This window comes from Marmota flaviventris, chromosome 7, assembly GCF_047511675.1.
Source record: "Marmota flaviventris isolate mMarFla1 chromosome 7, mMarFla1.hap1, whole genome shotgun sequence".
Taxonomy (NCBI): Eukaryota; Metazoa; Chordata; class Mammalia; order Rodentia; family Sciuridae; genus Marmota; species Marmota flaviventris.
Window position 1 is genome coordinate 3,094,737 of NC_092504.1, and position 17,981 is coordinate 3,112,717.

The following is a 17,981-nucleotide window of genomic DNA, read 5'->3' on the forward strand; positions in this document are numbered from 1 at the left end:
CTCAAGATCCTGAAGCTGAAAATTGGCCTTAGAGATGCGTCCTTCCGTCCTTTGGCCTGCCTGGACCTCCCCCTCCTCAGTGGGAGCCGCGGCTTCCCAGAGAAGCTCCCCAGCGTTGCTTGACCTTTGCTGCCCTGGAGGTGCCTGTGAGCCTCCGTGGCCCTTGGCGTAGGAGGCACTGTGTAGACAGGAGCTCGTTTGATCCCAGGAGCCTTCCTGGAGGAAGGAGTTGGTCCTGAGGGCATACTGTTCTGGGTGGCTCTTTCATCTTTTTTTTTTTTTTTTTTTTACAAATAGTGAATTTTATTTTTGGAGAGCAATTTCAGTTTTACAGAAAACTTGAGCACAAGTCACAAAGCCCCCCACCCCCACCCCGCTCTTGTCCTCAGGGCACCAGTTGACATGGTTGTGTAGGAGGGGTGCATGTGTCACAGCAGATGCAGTGCTGCTAACTAGGGCACAGGGAACTGGTCATGCCTTAGCAGGTGTGGACAGGTGGACGATGCAAACCCACCTGGTGGCAGGGGCAGGACATGGCCCTAGACACTGTATGCCTTATTCCACCACTTTTAAAATGCTGCACTGTGTTTTCAAGACTTGCTCACCCGGCTTTAGCTCTGCTGCTGTCTTGTGGCCTGGTGTGGCATTCTGCTTCAAGTGCATGCAAAGTGCTCTCCTGCCCAGCTCCATGAGCACACAGTGGCACTGTGCCGGACTGTCCCATGGAAGGAAGGGCCAGGCGAGGGGCACGGCCACATGCTTGCCCCTGTGGCTGCTCTGACTCACTGTTCAGGGAGGAGGGCAGGGCTGTTGTGTGCTGGTGTCCTGTCTTCCAGTGAGGCTTTCTGCCAGGTATGCTGTCTGAGAGACAAACCAGACAGACCCAGGTCCCTGCCCAAGAGAGGGAGAAGCATGTGTGTGCAGCTTCGCTCAGCGTGGAGGGCCGCAGGTCACTGCGGTCACTGCAGTCATTGAGGTGGGCTTCCACTGCTCGTGTTTCTCACACCTCAGAGGTGGTCACCCAGGCCTGGGCCCTGACATCCTCAGTGCTAGAAGGAAGTGAGTGGGCTGGCTGTTTGGGTCTCTTGCCTCCAGTCTTGGGAAGAGCCCAGCTGAGGCATGGTCCTCAGTGCCCCTCCTCAGGCAGAAGCCTGGGTGCGGAGACTCTGTTGCTCTCAGGCTTTCCATCACCTGTGCCACCTCTTTTTTTTTGGTACTGGGTCTTTAACCCAGGTGTCCTCTACCACTGAGCCACATCCCCAGCCCTTTTTTTCAATCTTGACGTAGGGTCTCACTAAGTTATTTAGGGCCTTGCTAAGTTGCTAAGGCTGGCTGTGAACTTGGGTTCCTGGCTCCGCCATGCCATCTTCTCTGCCACCTGGGAGTGGACCAAAGACAGCGGCAGAGAGCTCTCTGTGGGCCTGTTTAGTGAGCAGCACAGTGCAGAGCGACCCGAGGTCAGAGGAAATTCTGAGGAAATGAGAAGGCACTTTGAACCGAATAATAATGAAAATACCATCTGTCTAAACTTGTGGGACTTAGCACAACTGTGCTTATAGGTTCATCGCCCCTAGATCACCAAGGAAAGGAGGTAGAAGGCATCATAAGTGTGGACAAGGGCCAGAGAAGTCATGGCTGCACAGTAACAATGGTCAGAATAGCAGTTTATGAAACAGGAAACTAACCAACTCAACTTACAACAGATAAAAGAGGATTACTTCCCAACTGGTCTTATGAGGTCACCATAATCTTAGTACCAATCTGCTGAGACACTAGAAGAAAGGAAAGTTCAAGCAAGCTCACCAACAGTAGCCTTGAGAATCCTAAGCCACACATTAGCTAGTGGAATCCAGCAGTTTACAAAAAGGGGAACAAACACCACCTTTATTCTAAGGGTATAGTGTTTTTGAATATTTGAAAATCAATCACTATAACTTATCACATTAGCAGAGTAAGGTAGGAAAGGCCTACTGCCAGTAGAGGCAGGAAGACACTTGATAAAACTCCGAACCCATTTGTGGCAAAACAAACAAAACGTGATACAGCAGAAATGAGGGCCTCTTAGTCTGAGGAAGGTGTGGGAACCCATGGCCTGTGTCCTGTGCAGTCTGTCCTTGGAGAGCAGGAGCAAGAGAAAGGCCTCTGCTTCACCTTTCTATTTAAATTTTTGTGGGACGTCCTAGTTAAATGTCCTAAGAAGGTAAAAACAGTAGAAGCCTAAAAAGCTTGCAAAGAGGGCTGGGGCTGGGGCCAGTGGTAGAGTGCTGCCTAGCACGTGGGAGCCCTGGGTTCGATCCTCAGCACCACATAAAATATAAATAAATAAAATAAAGGTATTGTGTCCAACTACAACTAAAAAATATTTTTAAAAAAAGCTTGCAAAGAATAAATGAAAATGTTTTTCTCAGGTGATATGATTGCAACCTAGAAAACCCAAATGTGTCTGTAGAGAGTAGTGAGTGAATTGAGCAAGGTTGCTAGACATTTGGTTTCTTTTATTGATGCCTGTGGTGCTGGGGAGGGACGCAGGGCCTCCTTCACACTGAGCCCGCACTCTCCTGCTCAGCTGTGTGGCTGCCCTGGAGGTGTGGTTCATATATAGGAGCCAGTTATGAGTACAGTTAGAAAACGAGGGTATGCATTTTAGTCAAAATACCAGCAGGTATTTTGTGGAACTTAAGAAAATGACTCTAAAATATTCATGGCAGTGAAAACAAAATATCATCGAAGTGTAAAAGGCTGAGAGTAGCCAAATATATTTTTTTCTACTTTTGACTCTGGTAAAGTACACAGAACAGAAGTTGCCATTTCAACCATTGAAGGTGTGCAGTTCAGTGCCCTTAGGCACGTCCACCGTAGGCACTGCCGTCTCTGTCCATCTGTACCACTTTTTTTGTCTTGCTAACTGGAATTCAACCCATTACACAGGAACTCCCCTTCCCTCCTCCTGGCACCCGGCAAGCCCTCTACTTTCTGTAAGCAGGGATTTTGACCATGAGTAGAGTCCTGCGGTATTCACCCTTTTATTTCACTTATGCTAAGTGAAATAAGCCCTCACTTATTTATTTATTTCACTTATGCTAAGTGAAATAAGCCCTCAATCCGTATTGTGGATTGAGGATGGCAGTTTCCCGTAAGAATTTAAATTTATTCCTTCAGCTGGTAATATTCCTCTGCAGGGAAGACTCACTCTGCTCATCCATTTGTCTGCTGATGGATCCTTGGTGTTGCTATGAACTTGGGTGTCCAAATATTCCTGCTTTCCAACGCTCAGCACATAAAAAATAAAATAAAATAAAAGAGATAATATCTTGCATTCTATCAGATCATGATGGAATAAAGTTAGAAATCAATAATAAAATAAAAAATGGATGCTATTCTAACACCTGGAGATTGAATAATACATTACTGAATGACCAATAGATATTGGAAGAAAACAGGGATGAAATAAAAAATACTTAGAGGTAAATGAGAATAGTGATACAATATATAAAGTCTCTGGGACACAATGAAGGCAGTGCTAAGAGGAAAGTTCATTGCATTGAGCTCATTCATTAAAAGAATAAAAAGTCACCTAACATTACATCTCAAAGCCCTAGAAAAAGAACAAATCAACATCAAAAGCAGTAGAAGACAGGAAATAATTAAAACAGAGCTAAAATCAATGAAAATTTAAACAAAAAAATTCAACAAAAAAATCAACAAAACACAAAGTTGGTTATTTGAAAAAAGTATATAAAATTGATAAACCCTTAGTTAAGCTAATAAAGAGAAAGACAGAAAACTCAAATTACTGAAACTCTTACAGAAAAAGGAAATATCACAACGGACACTACTGAAATAAAGATGATGATCAGAAACTATTTTGAAAATCTATACCCTAATAAAATAGAAAACATTGACAAATTTTTTGGAGACATATGACCTACCCAAATTGAATCAGGAGGACATAGAAAATTTAAACAGATAAATTTCAAGCAATGAAATTGAAGACACCATCTCAAAAGCCTACCAACTAAGAAAAGCCCAGGAGCAGACAGATTCTCAGCTAAGTTCTACAAGACCTTCAAAGAAGAATTAACTCCAATACTTCTTAAATTATTCCATGAAATAGAAAAGGAGGGAACCCTTCCAAACTCATTCTGTGAAGCTGTATTACCCTGATACCAAAACCAGACAAAGACACATCAAAGAAAGAAAACGAGACCAATATCCATAATGCATCTACATGCAAAAGTTCTTAATAAAATCCTGGCAAACTGCATACAGAAACATATTAAAAAGACAGTGCACCATGATCAAGTGCGATTCATCCCAGGGATGCCAGGTTGGTTCAACATATGGAAATTAATAAACGTGATTCATCACATCAACAGACTTAAAAACAGGAATCACACGATTATCTCAATAGACACAGGAAAAGCACCTGACAAAATTCAGCATTCATTCATTGCCGCAGTCTGGCTGGGCACAAAATCATGAGCCACTTAAGCAGGAACAAACTTTATTTTTGAAACTGCCGCCAGTGCGCTCCCAGGAAGATTGCCGACCCACGCACGCGGCGTTCTCCCGGATCCCAAGAGGAAGTTCCTCCTCCAGAATTCCCTCCTACCTACCGCACTTCCCCAACCAATGGGAACTCTCTAGGAGTCCTGTAGCAGGCCTAGGTGAACAGCAGGAGTCCAATATCCATATGAATGCAAATCTTAACATAATCATATCATCTCAATGGCTTGCTGGCATCACCTTTCAACCAAAAATGCCATGCATCATATTACTTGGCTGTGGCTCTTAGCATCTCCCCCCTTCTGTTTAATTAAGCAACAAGCAATGTGGCTAGGGACCGTGCCTGTTAGGTTTGTCCAATTCTGCCGCAGTCTGGCTGGGCACACAATCACGAGCCACCACACTGCTTGTAGATTCAAACAGCAACTCTTTATTCCCGAACTCACACCAGCCGTCTACAAACACGTTCTGGGGAAATCCACGTTCTCTGCCCAAATCCACATCCACTGGGCTTCTGTCTCCCAAAAATATACTGTCTGAATCCCGTGAGAACTCAAGGGGAACTCAGGCAGCAGGATACGCCCTATTCCTAGCAGGAATAATCTTAAACCTGGAACGCCCTAAACCCGATTATCCTAAACCGGGAACACCCTAATCCGCCCTGGTCCTTGAGCAAGGTCACTACATGCAATGTCACTGCAAAATGTCCTATTTCCACGAGTCCTTCCACTAAGCAACATGGGGTACGCTGGCAAGGAAATTGTCATACCTACTTGGCTAATGGCTCCCAGCACAATTCAACATATGGTTCTTACCCGTCATTGGATGAACTGACCTTTAGGCGTCAGCCTCCTGTCTTAGGTTGATACCACTGCAGTTGGATCATACCCGTCACTGACTACCGGTCCAGCATATAGCCATACTTGTGGATAGGCTTATGCACCAGTGGGGGGGTGAGGTTCTTTGCCTCACCTCTGTTGGCCCCCAAAATTAGACCATCACTAGTAGAAGGGAGGAGGATACAGAAATGCCACGACACCAAGCCAATTGATGGCTCCTAGGAAAAATTGCATCATTGGTGACACATCAGCAAAGATACGCCAGCACTACCATAATTCACTGCATCAACAGATAGATCACAATTCATACAAGTGATACATAGTCCAGGCAAGTTCTGTAAGCAGTTCAAAGCAGAGGAATCTATCAATATGTCCATTTCCTCCCAAAATAAATCAACTCATTGATTGAGCATTACTTGTTGAGTTATTATTCATTGATGTATCAATTTATACAGTTTGTTGTGATAATTATCGAAGAAGTTGTAGTTTGGTTTCATCTTTGTCTTCACCGGCACTGGGATGAAAATAGGAATTCTGACAATGATGCTAAAAAAAATATGTAACATTTCAACAGGTACAAAGAAAACAATTTTCAGAACAATTTACATTATCCTGAACAGAATTATTAAATATAATGAAAAGGAAAGGTGAAAGTAAACAAACAGATCTGTTAACCTGCTTATTTGTACACATATTAAAACAATCCTCAACAGCTGTTTACCCAATTTAAATTAAACCATTAAAATCACGTGAATAATAAAAAAAATTCGGATCCATTTATTCATGAGCGCTCCTCATATATGATGTATGGACATACACACATACAGACATACAACACAAAACAGAAGTGTGCACACGTAACATACAACACATAAGACAATAGTAAAGGCCTTATAGCTTTACCTAGGTGAAATCTCCATTGCAATGTTTAAAAAGCTCCACAGTCAAAAAATAAAACTGATCAGAAAAACATTAACCTAGGTCTGTATGAGCTCAAAAATAAAATAGAACTTTATGATGTGGGAAAAAGCAATAATAAAATAGATATTGAAAAAAGCATCCTGGTTAATCACTGTCGCAGATGTAAGAATAGCCAAGCTGGAGTTCTGGATATCAGCTGTTATGGATTTGAGTCAAATCATCTTCTTTTTGGTCTGTAGAAATTGTTTTGGTTAATCTCTCTGGAATCCAAATCAGCTGCTGTTCTCCCTGTGGAAACACACAAACAGAGCCCCGACTCCAGACAATCACTGGGTCAGGACCTTTCCATTGTCCTGTTAGAATATCCTTCCAAAGTACCTTAGGCTTATGTACATTTTTTGGATACAAATGTCTTTCCGCAGCACTAAGCCCTGATGAATCCAAATTTAAAAAGTTTAGAGTAAAAAGGGTTATTTTAAGTTTATCTTTGGGGGATATATACCCCTTTCCAATTCCCTCCTTTTGTTTTAATAAATACATTTTAATAGTTTGATGAGCTCTTTCAACTATGCCTTGTCCCTGTGGATTGTATGGAATTCCTGTTATGTGAGTAATGCCAAATGATGAGCAAAATTGTTTAAAAGAGGTAGAAGCATAACCAGGACCATTATCTGTTTTTAACTGTTTTAGAACGCCCACAGTGGCAAAATTTTGTAAGCAATGAGCTATAATATCTTTAGTTTTTTCTCCGGCATGAAGGGAGCCCATCAAAAATCCGGAAGAAGTATCAACTGTAACATGCAAATATTTTAATTTTCCAAATTCTGGCAAGTATGTGACGTCCATCTGCCAAATATGGTTAGGTATCAGTCCTCTAGGATTGACTCCAAGATTAACTTGTGGTAAAAATGTCACACAATTTTGACATTGTTTTATTATATGTCTGGCTTGTTCTTTAGTTATTTTAAAACGCTTTTGTAAAGTATTAGCATTGACATGGAACCTTTTATGAAAGTTTATAGCTTCTTCTAGTGTAGAGAAAATATGTATGTCATGTGTAGTTTTATCTGCTAATTCATTGCCCAAACTAAGGGCTCCAGGCAATCCTGTATGTGCCCTGATATGTCCTATAAAGAATGGATCTTTTCTGTCCCAGATTAGACTTTGTATAGTGGAAAACAAAGAGAAAACAGTAGAGGAAGGGGAAATCCTACCAGCATCTTCAAGGGATACTATAGCATTAACTACATACTGACTATCAGAAAATAAATTAAAAACAGAATCTTTAAACATCATAAAAGCTTGTAATACTGCATTAAGCTCTACCTTTTGAGCTGATTGTTTGGGTACTAAAAATGTAAAAGTTTCATCAGGGGTAACTACTGCTGCTGTACCATTATTTGACCCATCAGTGAATATATTTGGATCATTCATGATAGGGGTTTTTCTTGTCATTTTTGGAAAAACTACTGGATGTTTAGACCAAAAAGACAGCAAAGGATTAGATGGTAAGTGATTATCAAATGAAACATTAGATTTGCACATGATTATTGCCCAAGTATTTAACTCATTAGCTAACTCATCAATTTGATCCATAGTATACGGAGTAATAATTTTATTGGGAGAAATCCCAAACACTCCCTTTGCTGCTTTTATTCCTACAGCCTCAGGATACCTAGTAAGAATAGTGTTAGGAGAATAAGATAAATGTATCCACAATAATGGACCTTCTTGCCAAAATACTCCTGTAGGAATATTTTTTGTTGGTAGTACAATAAATAATAAAGGCAAACTTATATCAATTCTATCCAAATGCATATTTTCCATATATGTTTCAATGATTTTTAATGCCTTTCTTGCTTCAGGCGTTAACATGCGGGGTGAATTTGGATCTGATGGACCTTTTAGGATATCAAATAAAGGTCCTAGCTCTCCTGTTGGTATGCCTAGATAAGGCCTTATCCAATTTATGTCTCCCAATAACTTTTGAAAGTCGTTAAGTGATTTGAGTTGATCTACTCGTATTTGAATTTTTGGTGGACGGACCATGGTTGAGGATAATAGAACTCCTAAATAATTAATTGGAAGATTTAATTGTACTTTATCTATTGCTATCTCTAGATTATAATTTTTTAATAAATTTGTAAGTGTGGCATAACATTCTAGCAATGTGTTTTTATCTTTATGTGCCAATAACACATCATCCATATAGTGAAATATTTGTAGTTCAGGATTTTGATTTCTAAGTGGCTGGATTGCTTTGTTAACATAAATTTGACACATAGTTGGACTATTAGCCATCCCTTGAGGGAGTACTTTCCATTCATATCTCTGATCAGGACCTTCATGATTTAGTGCAGGGATAGTAAATGCAAAATGTGGACTATCCTCAGGATAAATTGGAATTGAAAAAAAAAAAATCTTTAATATCTATAACTAAAACATACCAGGTTTTTGGTAAAGCAGACAATTGGGGAATCCCTGATTGAGCAGGTCCCATAATAACCATCTCATTATTAATGGCTCTTAAATCTTGCAATAATCTCCATTTACCAGATTTCTTTTTAATGACAAAAATGGGAGTATTATGGGGAGATACGGAAGGTTGTATATGTCCCTCCGCTAATTGTTGTTTGACCAGGTCATGGGCTGCTTGTATCTTTTCTTTAGTCAGGGGCCACTGAGGAATCCACACTGGTCTTTCTGATTTCCAAATAATTTTGATTGTCTCAGTGGCCCTTTCTGAAAACCCAATCCATGTCTATTTATTTCTTGATCTATTTGAATTGGTGCTGTCATACCTTGTTCTTGTTCTCTTAATCTTTTTTCTTTCCTAAAGCCTTGTCTAGCCCTAGTAGTGGGCGCGTTAGGACTGATGTTATTTGTTAATGTCAAACCTAATTGATCTAGGACATCTCGTCCCCATAAATTTATAGGAAGATGATCCAATACATATGGCTGTATAGTTCCTTCACATTCTTCAGGATCCTTCCAATCTAATATCATTGCACTTCTATGGGGATTAGTCGCCACTCCTAGGCCTCAAAGCGTTTGAGTGGCTTGTTGTAATGGCCAATGTTTTGGCCATTCTTGACTAGATATGATGCTAAGGTCAGCACCTGTGTCCAGTAGCCCATTAAATTCATGTCCTTGAATATTTAGTTTTAGCATGGGGCGAGAATCTAAATTTAAAGACAGCATAGTCCAATCTACACCTGTGGAGCCTAATCCCCTGGAACCTCTTTCTACAGTACGACTGGAAAATTTATCATGTAGGCTGGGTATTATTAATAACTGTGCTATTCTATCTCCTGGTGAAATTACTGATATACCTCTTGGAGAACTAGCTATAATTTTTATTTCACCTTCATAATCGGGATCAATTACCCCAGGACTTATCATAAGTCCTTTTAGTGTAGAAGAGCTGCGTCCCAATAATAAGCCTACTGTTCCTTGGGGAAGAGGTCCTTTTGCTCCTGTGGGAATGATTTGAACTCCCATCTCTGGAGTTAGTACTGCTCTGGCAGAGGCGCAGATGTCCAACCCTGTGCTCCCTCTAGTTTGTCTGATGAGGGATTTAATGGATAATGTGTCCTGGGCACTACCTTGATGGTGCTACTGGGTTCCTCCAGTGCTCCGTATATTTGTGGTTTTGGGCCCCGGAGCATTGGGCCCTCCAGTCCGTTTTTTGGCAATGGAGCCTGATGCCTTTCTCCACGATATCGTGGGTAAACACTTGGTCCTTGTCCGTTTTTTGATAATGGAATACCCTCTATGGTGGTTTGAGAACGGCATTCATTAGCCCAATGTTTCCCTCTACGGCATCGTGGGCAAATACCCGGTATTCTATTCCTTTGATACCTAGCTTTGTTAAACCCTCCTCCTATGGGGCAACTCCTTTTAAAATATCCTGTTTGATCACAATTATAGCATGTTTTTGGCCTGGCATCTAAAGCCTGTTGTACTGCTGCCAAGACTTGCCCTTGTTCATTAATGTCTCTACATAATTTAATATATGTGTTTAAATCTTCATGTCTCCATGGCTTAATGACCTCTCTGCAGCAACGATTTGCTTGGTCATAAGCCAGTTGTTTTATAAATGGCATTGCCTGTTCTGTATCCCCAAATATTTTAGAAGCTGTTTGAATAAGCCTGTCTACAAATTCAGCGTAAGGTTCATTAGTTCCTTGTATTACCTTAGATAATTGTCCTTGTAAATCTCCATGCCCCTGTAAAGTTTTCCATGCTCTAACCGCATCTACAGCAATTTGTGCGTATACACCAGGATCATATTCAATTTGTTGCCGTTGACCCTCATAAGGTCCTTTTCCTAACAACATTTCTAGATTTCTTTGAGGGTAACCGGCTGCTGCATTTCGCCTAGCTGTCTCCGTGCAAAATTCCTCATTGGCAACCTTCCATAACAAATATTGTCCTCCATTTAGCACAGATCGACACATGTTAGCCCAATCTGCTGGTGTCATGTCCAAGTTGGTAATAGATTCGGCCCTACTTATGGTAAAGGGTGCTTGAGGGCCGTAGGTTGTTACAGCCTCCTTTAATTGCTTCACTGTTTTAAAATCTAAAGCACGGTGAATTCCTTGCCCTCCTGCCTGCTCAAGTACAGGGCATGCTAATCTTTGAGGTCCTGCCTCAGGATTCCGTCCATCAACTATTGGAGTTGAGGGCCGCTCAGCTATAGATGGAGCTGTTGGTTGAATTACGCCCTCTGGTGGTAGAACGGAGTTAGTAGCAGCCTCCTGTTGTAACTCCCCCCTGATGGTTGTTTGTCCTCTAAGCTTTCTTCCTTTAAATTTTCCTCTGTCTGACTAGCTCGAGAGACCTTTTCTTTTGCTTGACCTAACATGTTTTCTACCATAGTCTGGACCTCTAACAATTTACTTAACAGTCTTTCGGTTTGTTTTTTACTAGTTTCTAATCTACTATAAAGGTAATGCAACCCAATAAGATAGCATAAAACAAAACCAAAACAGAATGAAACAAAAACGGAACAAAAAATCGCTGTATCAATTTTCTCTTTCTCAGGGCCGAACAACTTCAAACCTTGAGCCAACCATTTTTCCCAGTTTGCCTGAGAAAATTCTAGGGATAGGCAGCTTGAAACAAAAACAAAATAAATCAAAACAAGAACACATTGTTTTTTGAAATGGTCACCCATTCTCTCGCCTTCCCTCAGGGGCGAGCAATTTTACTCACCTCCAAGCTTCAGGCGTTCCCCGCACGGACCACCAATTGTCGCAGTCTGGCTGGGCACAAAATCACGAGCCACTTAAGCAGGAACAAACTTTATTTTTGAAACTGCCGCCAATACCCCGTATGCTCCCGGGAAGATTGCCGACCCAGGCACGCGGCGTTCTCCTGGATTCCAAGAGGAAGTTCCTCCTCTGGAATTCCCTCCTACCTACTGCACTTCCCCAACCAATGGGAACTCTCCAGGAGTCCCATAGCAGGCCTAGGTGAACAGCAGGAGTCCAATATCCATATGAATGCAAATCTTAACATAATCATATCATCTCAATGGCTTGCTGGCATCACCTTTCAACCAAAAATGCCATGCATCATATTACTTGGCTGTGGCTCTTAGCAATTCATATTAAAAACACTAGAAAAACTAGGGAGTAAGAACATACCTCAACATTGTAAAAGCTATATATAATAAACCCAAGGCCAACATCATTCTAGATGGAGAAAAATTGAAAGCATTCCTGCTAAAAACTGGAACAAGACAGAGATGCCCTTTTTCCCCACTCCTCTTCAACATAGTCCTGGAAACCTTAGCCACAGCAAACATACAAAAGAAAGAAATCAAGGGTATTGAATAGGAAAAGAAGAACTCAAACTATTTGCCAATGACATGATTCTATATTTAGAAGACCCAAAAAATTCCACCAGAAAACTTCTAGAACGAATAAATGATTGACTTCAGCAAAGTAGCAGGATATAAAATAAACACCCCATGGCGGGGGATATAACTCAGTTGGTAGAGTACTTGCCTTGCATGCACAAGGCTGCCCTGGGTTCAATTCCCAGCACCACCACCACCATAAATAAATAAATAAATATCACCCATAAATCAATTGTGGGTGATGAATCAATTGAAATAGAATTTAGAAAACTATCCCATTCATAATATCCTAAAAAAAAAAAAAAAAAGATATTTGGGAATCAAGCTCTCAAAAGAGATGAAAGACCTCTACAATGAAAACTATAGAACACTAAAGAAAGAAATTGAAGAAGACCTTAGAAGATGGAAAGATCTCCATGTTCTTGGATAGGCAGAATTAACATGGTCAAAATGGCCATACTACCAAAAACACTATACAGTTTTACTGCAATTCCTATTAAAATCCCAATGACATTCTTCATAGAAATAAAAATTAAAAAAAAACAGGCATGAAATTCATTTAGAAAAATAAGACATCCAGAATAGACAAAGCAATCCCTTAGCGAGAAAAGTGAAGGAGGAGGTGTCACAATACCAGACCTTAAATTATACTACAGAGCCTTAGTAACAAAAACTGCTTGGTGTTGGCACCAAAGGGACACAAGACCAATGGTACAGAGTAGAAGACACAGACAAACCCACATAAATGCAGTTGTATCACACTGGACCAATGCACCATAAATATAGACTGGAGAAAAGACAGTTTCTTCAACAAGTGATGCTGGGAAAATTGGAAATTCATATGTAGCAAAATGAAATTAGATCCCTGTCTCTTACTCTGCACCAAACAACTCTAAGAGTATCAAGGACCTAGGCACTAGACCACAGGCCCCAATCCTACTAGAAGAAAAAGTAGGCACAATTCTCTACCATGTCAGCTTAGGAACTGACTTCCTCAACAAGATTCCTAAAGCACGAGAAGTAAAATCAAGAATTAATAAATGGGCCCGGTGTGGTGGTGCATGCCTGTAATCCCAGCAGCTCAGGAGGCTGAGGCAGGAGGATTGTGACTTCAAAGCCAGCCTTAGCAACTTAACAAGACCCTAAGCAACTCAGCAAGACCCTGTCTCTAAATAAAATACCAAAAAGGGATGGGGATGTGACTCAGTAGTTAAGCACACCTGAGTTCGAGCCCCAATACCCAAAAAATAAAAATAAAATAAAATAAAAAGAATCAATAAAGGGATGGTATCAACTAAAAACCTTCTTCACAGCAAAGGAAACAATCAAGAATGTAAAGAGAGCCTACAGAATAGGAGAAAATTTTTGTCAGGTGCACCTCAGAGCACTAATCTCCAGAATATATAAAGAACTCAAAAAACTTAATACCAAAAAAATCCCACAAATAACCCAATTAATAAATGGGCTAAAGAACTGAGCAGACACTTCACAGAAGAAGAAATACAGCCGCTTAACAAATACATGAAAAAAATGGTCAACATTTCTAGCAATTAGAGAAATGCAAATTAAAACTACACTGAGAGGGCTGGGGCTGGGGCTTAGTGGTGGAGCACTTGCCTAACACGTGTGAGGCACTGCGTTTGAGCCTCAGCACCACATAAAAATAAATAAACAGAATAAAGGTAACGTGTCCATCCAAAAAGAAAAGAAAAAGAAAAAAAGAGAGAAACAAACCTATACTGAGATTTCATCTCACTTCAGTCAGAATGGCAATTATCAAGAATACAAGTAACAATAAGTGTTGGTGAGGATGTGGGGAAAAGGGTACAATCATACATTGTTGGTGGGACTGAAAATTGGAGCAACCACTCTGGAAAGCAGTGTGGAGATTCCTCAGGAAACCTGCAATGGAACCACCATTTGACCCAGCTATCCCACTCCTTGGCATACACCTGAAGGATTTAAAGTCAGCATACTATAGTGACACAGCCACATCAATGTTTACAGCAGCTCAATTCACAATAGCTAAGCTATGGAACCAACTTAGGTGCCCTTCAACAGATGAATGAATAAAGAAAATCTGGTATATATACATAATGGAATATTACTCAGCTATAAAGAAGAATTTCGAGTTTATGGCATTTGCCAGAAAATGGATGGAACTGGAGACTATCATGCTAAGTGAAATAAGCCAATCCCCAAAAACCAAAGGCCAAATGTTCTCTCTGATATGCAGATGATAATATGCAATAAGGGTGGGCAGCAGGGAAGAATAGAAGTTCAAGGAGAAGACAAAGGGGAATGAAGGGAAGGGGGTGGGATAGGAAAGACAGTAGAATGAATCGGATGTACTTTATGTTCATATGTAAATACACAACCAGTGGAACTCCCCGTCAGGTTCAGCCACAGGAATGGGGAGTCATGCTTCCTGGATGTATAATCTAAGTACATTCTGCTGTCATGTATATCTAAAATGAACAAATTTAAAAAAATTATAAAACCAAAGAAACAAATGTCCCTGCTGTCAATTCAAGATTTTTGGGGGACCTTCATACTGTTTCTACTGAGGTTCTGCCATTTGCATTCCCTCCTGCAGTGCATGAGGTTCTGCCAGGTCACATCTTGGCTGATGCCTGTCATTTCCTTCTGTTTGCTAGTTGCCACCTGCATGGGTGTGGGGTGGCCTCTCGTTGTATTTTCCTAATGACTAATAATGTTGGGTGTCTTTCCTTGTGGTTACTGGCCATTTGAACATCCTCTTTGGAGAAATATTTATTCAAGTCCTTTGCCCACTTTTAATCAGGTTGTGGAAGCTCTCAATATATTTGGGATATTAATCCCCTATCACATATATGTTTTGCAATAGTTTTCTCCCTGTCTGTGAATTGCCTTTTTACTCTTTTGGTATTTTTTCTTTTCTTTCTTTTTTTTCACAGTACTGGGGATTGGATGCAGGGCTTCTGTTATGCTAGTCAAATGTTTTATTTTTTGAGGCCAAGGAGGACCAAACTCAGCCTCCTGAGTATCTGGGATTACAGATAAGTGTCACCATGCCCGGCTGATATTATCTTTTGATGTACAAAATTCTTAACTTCTCATGAAGTCACAAGGAAAATTGGAAAACACCTTAGATAAATAAAAATGAAAACACACACACAAACAAACACAACCCACGAAAACTCACAGGACGCAGTGAAGGCAGTACCAGGGGAGAGTCACAGCTGTCCATGGTGACGTCTAGGACCAACCTAAGGAACTGAGGAAGGAGGAGGGAACAAAGCCCTGAGCTAGAAGAAGGAAGGAGACCGTCCAAATGAGCAGAGAAAACAGAAAATCAGTGAAACCAAAAGTTACTTCTTTATAAAGATCAACCAAAGTGACAGATTCTTAACTAAATGAAATAAGGAGAAAAAAGAGAAGACTCAAAATCACTAAAATCAGAAACAAGATGGGGACCTTATTACCATTCTATGGAAACAAAAAGAATTATAATACAAGAATAAGAAGGGAGTGCTGTAAGCAGCTGCGCCATGCTGCATGGAATTGTTCCAAGTGCAGCCTCAGCCCAGGCGGGGGCCCTGAGAAGTGGGTCTGATCAGATGCAGGGCTCACGAGGGCCCGGAGAGACGGCCCTGCCCAGGACGTGCTGGCAGATACCGCCCTGCGCCTGCACGAGGCTCCCTGCTCCTGCACTCAGCTGGAGCCGGAGGAGCAAACGGGGGCTGGGCTCCAGGCTGTGGTGGCACAGCAGCAGTGCTCTGCTGCCCCGGGAGCAATGCGGGTACGTGTACATGTGCGTGTGCGTGCGTGTGCGTGCGTGTGTACGTGCGTGCGTGTGCGTGTGTGCGTTTCCCTGGGCCGTCCTGAGCAGCACTGCTGCAGGGGTCTTTGGCACCGCTGGCTCCCTTCCTCTTCCCACCTGCTCCTATGTCGCGTGAGGGGTTGTGCACCTGGGCTGCACCACTTGGCGGGGAAAGAGAGGCCAGTGTTGTCATCCTGCCCTTGCCCTCGTCAGGGCGCAGCCACTGCTCTAAAGAGAACAGTTTGAGAGATTTTTTGCTAAGATCAGCTTCAGGGTTTCTGTTCCTTTGAACTCTGTTTTGAGGCTCAGCCCCTGGAGCCCAAAGTCTTGCTGTGTGTAGCCTCCTGGTCAGTGGCCTCCCAAGGCTGGAGGCAGCTCGCTGACCAGTGAGAAGCATGAGGGCACGACAGTGTGACAGCCCGGAGCTGGGGCTGGGGCTCAGCTTTACAGCGCTCACCTAGCACTTGCGAGGCCCTGGGTTCGATCCTCAGCACCACATGAAAAAAATAAATAAATGAAATAAATGGCAGTGTGGCAGCACATGTCCTGCAGTGGGAGCATCTCCCTGGGACACCAGCCTGTGGCTGTGACCTTGGCTGTTGGGGAGCCCCAACTTTGACTCTGGTGGGCTCTGTGACCAAGAGGTAGGAAATGGGTAAAGTCGGGGTGTTCTCCTTGAGTGCTGGGGCCACCAGCAGTCTCCAGGATGCAGCCCTTACGTCGTGTGCCTTCTGGAACCTATAGAAAGGCTGAGGAGCAGATGTAGGAAGACCTCCACCCTGAGGACAGCGCCACCCACAAGTGCCACTGAGTTGTAGAGGCAAGGGTGGAGACGTCTCTCCAGGTGAAGTCTGGGTCACAGCAAACTGTGCACTGGAGCACTCTGGAGGCCGAGGAGGACCAAACCCCAGCAGTGGCTGTGGGTCCCCTGAGAGGCCATTTGTTCCTCTTCAGGCCCTAACAGTTGGTCAGGCTTGGCAGGAACCATCCCGAGAAGGCTGATGGTGGCTCTGAGGGAGCTAAGTGCTGGCCCCGGCCAGGATGGGGGGGAGGGAGAACGTGAGGAGCTCTGCCCGTGAGGCCTGAGCAGGCCTGAGGGCTTGGGGACAGTGATGCAGCCTGGGGTCAGCAGGAAGAGGGCCCAGGCCATCCCCACAAGGGCTGGGACAGGCCCGGGGTCTCCAACTCCCCTGACCATATTGCCCATGGTTTGAAATGTGACATTCTTAGGTGCTGCCAAGCGCTAATAATTGTGGTTCTGTGAACTCAGCACTGGTCATACTCAGCCCCATAGCTGTCCCGTCACTCTCTGAGGCCTGGCTCTTCTCAGGGTCTCTTGGGCTCGTGATCCCATTTGTGGTGGTGGTAGAGGGTGCGAGCCGTGTCTGAGGGCAGCCTGTTGTTGACGAAAGAAACTCCTGCAGGGTCAGTTGGGGTCTTGCCTTACACAGTGGGAAACTGAGGCAAGGTGCCTGTCTGAGCACCGAATCCAAGGCCGTGCCGTGTAGGGGTGGCAGACGAGAAGCAGCCACAGCCAGGCTGGTCCTGCTGCCCTCCCAGGACTCCCCAGTGCCTTCTAACCTCCTGGCATTTCATGCTGTTCCTGGGCATGGCAGCGACGCAACGCTCGGCCCAGCTGAGGTCCTGGGCTCAGCGGATTTGCTCCCCAGCAGTGTGTAATGGACAAACAGACCTCACAGGAACAGGCCGGCGGTAGCAGTGGGGAAAGAGCAAGGCACAGCGGGGAGGCAGCGCCAGCTGCTCTGGGCCGTGGGTCACACCCAGCCCTCTACTGAGAGGGAGGCCTCGCAACCAGCCACACTGCCCAGGGAGTGGCCAAGGCAGAGTGTAGGATTGCCCACAGAGCCGAAGGTGTCTCCGTGGCCTTTCCCCCAGGTTTGCTATCCTGGTCTCAGCCCCCGTTGCTTCTGCAGGAGGTGAAGTCGGGGCAGGACCCAGGCCCTCAGCTCCCGACTGCTCTGAACTGTTCAGTAACCAGCCCGGCCCCTCTCTCTGCCTGGTGAGATGTTCCTTTGGCTTAAGACAC

General features: G+C 43.3%; 1 protein-coding gene across 3 annotated transcripts in view; it reads left to right on the plus strand.

Annotated features, from left to right (window-relative positions):
• Positions 1-17,981, plus strand: part of Rgs12 (regulator of G protein signaling 12) — a 115,196-nt gene that overhangs the window by 39,627 nt on the left and 57,588 nt on the right. The gene's annotated exons all lie outside the window — the stretch shown is intronic.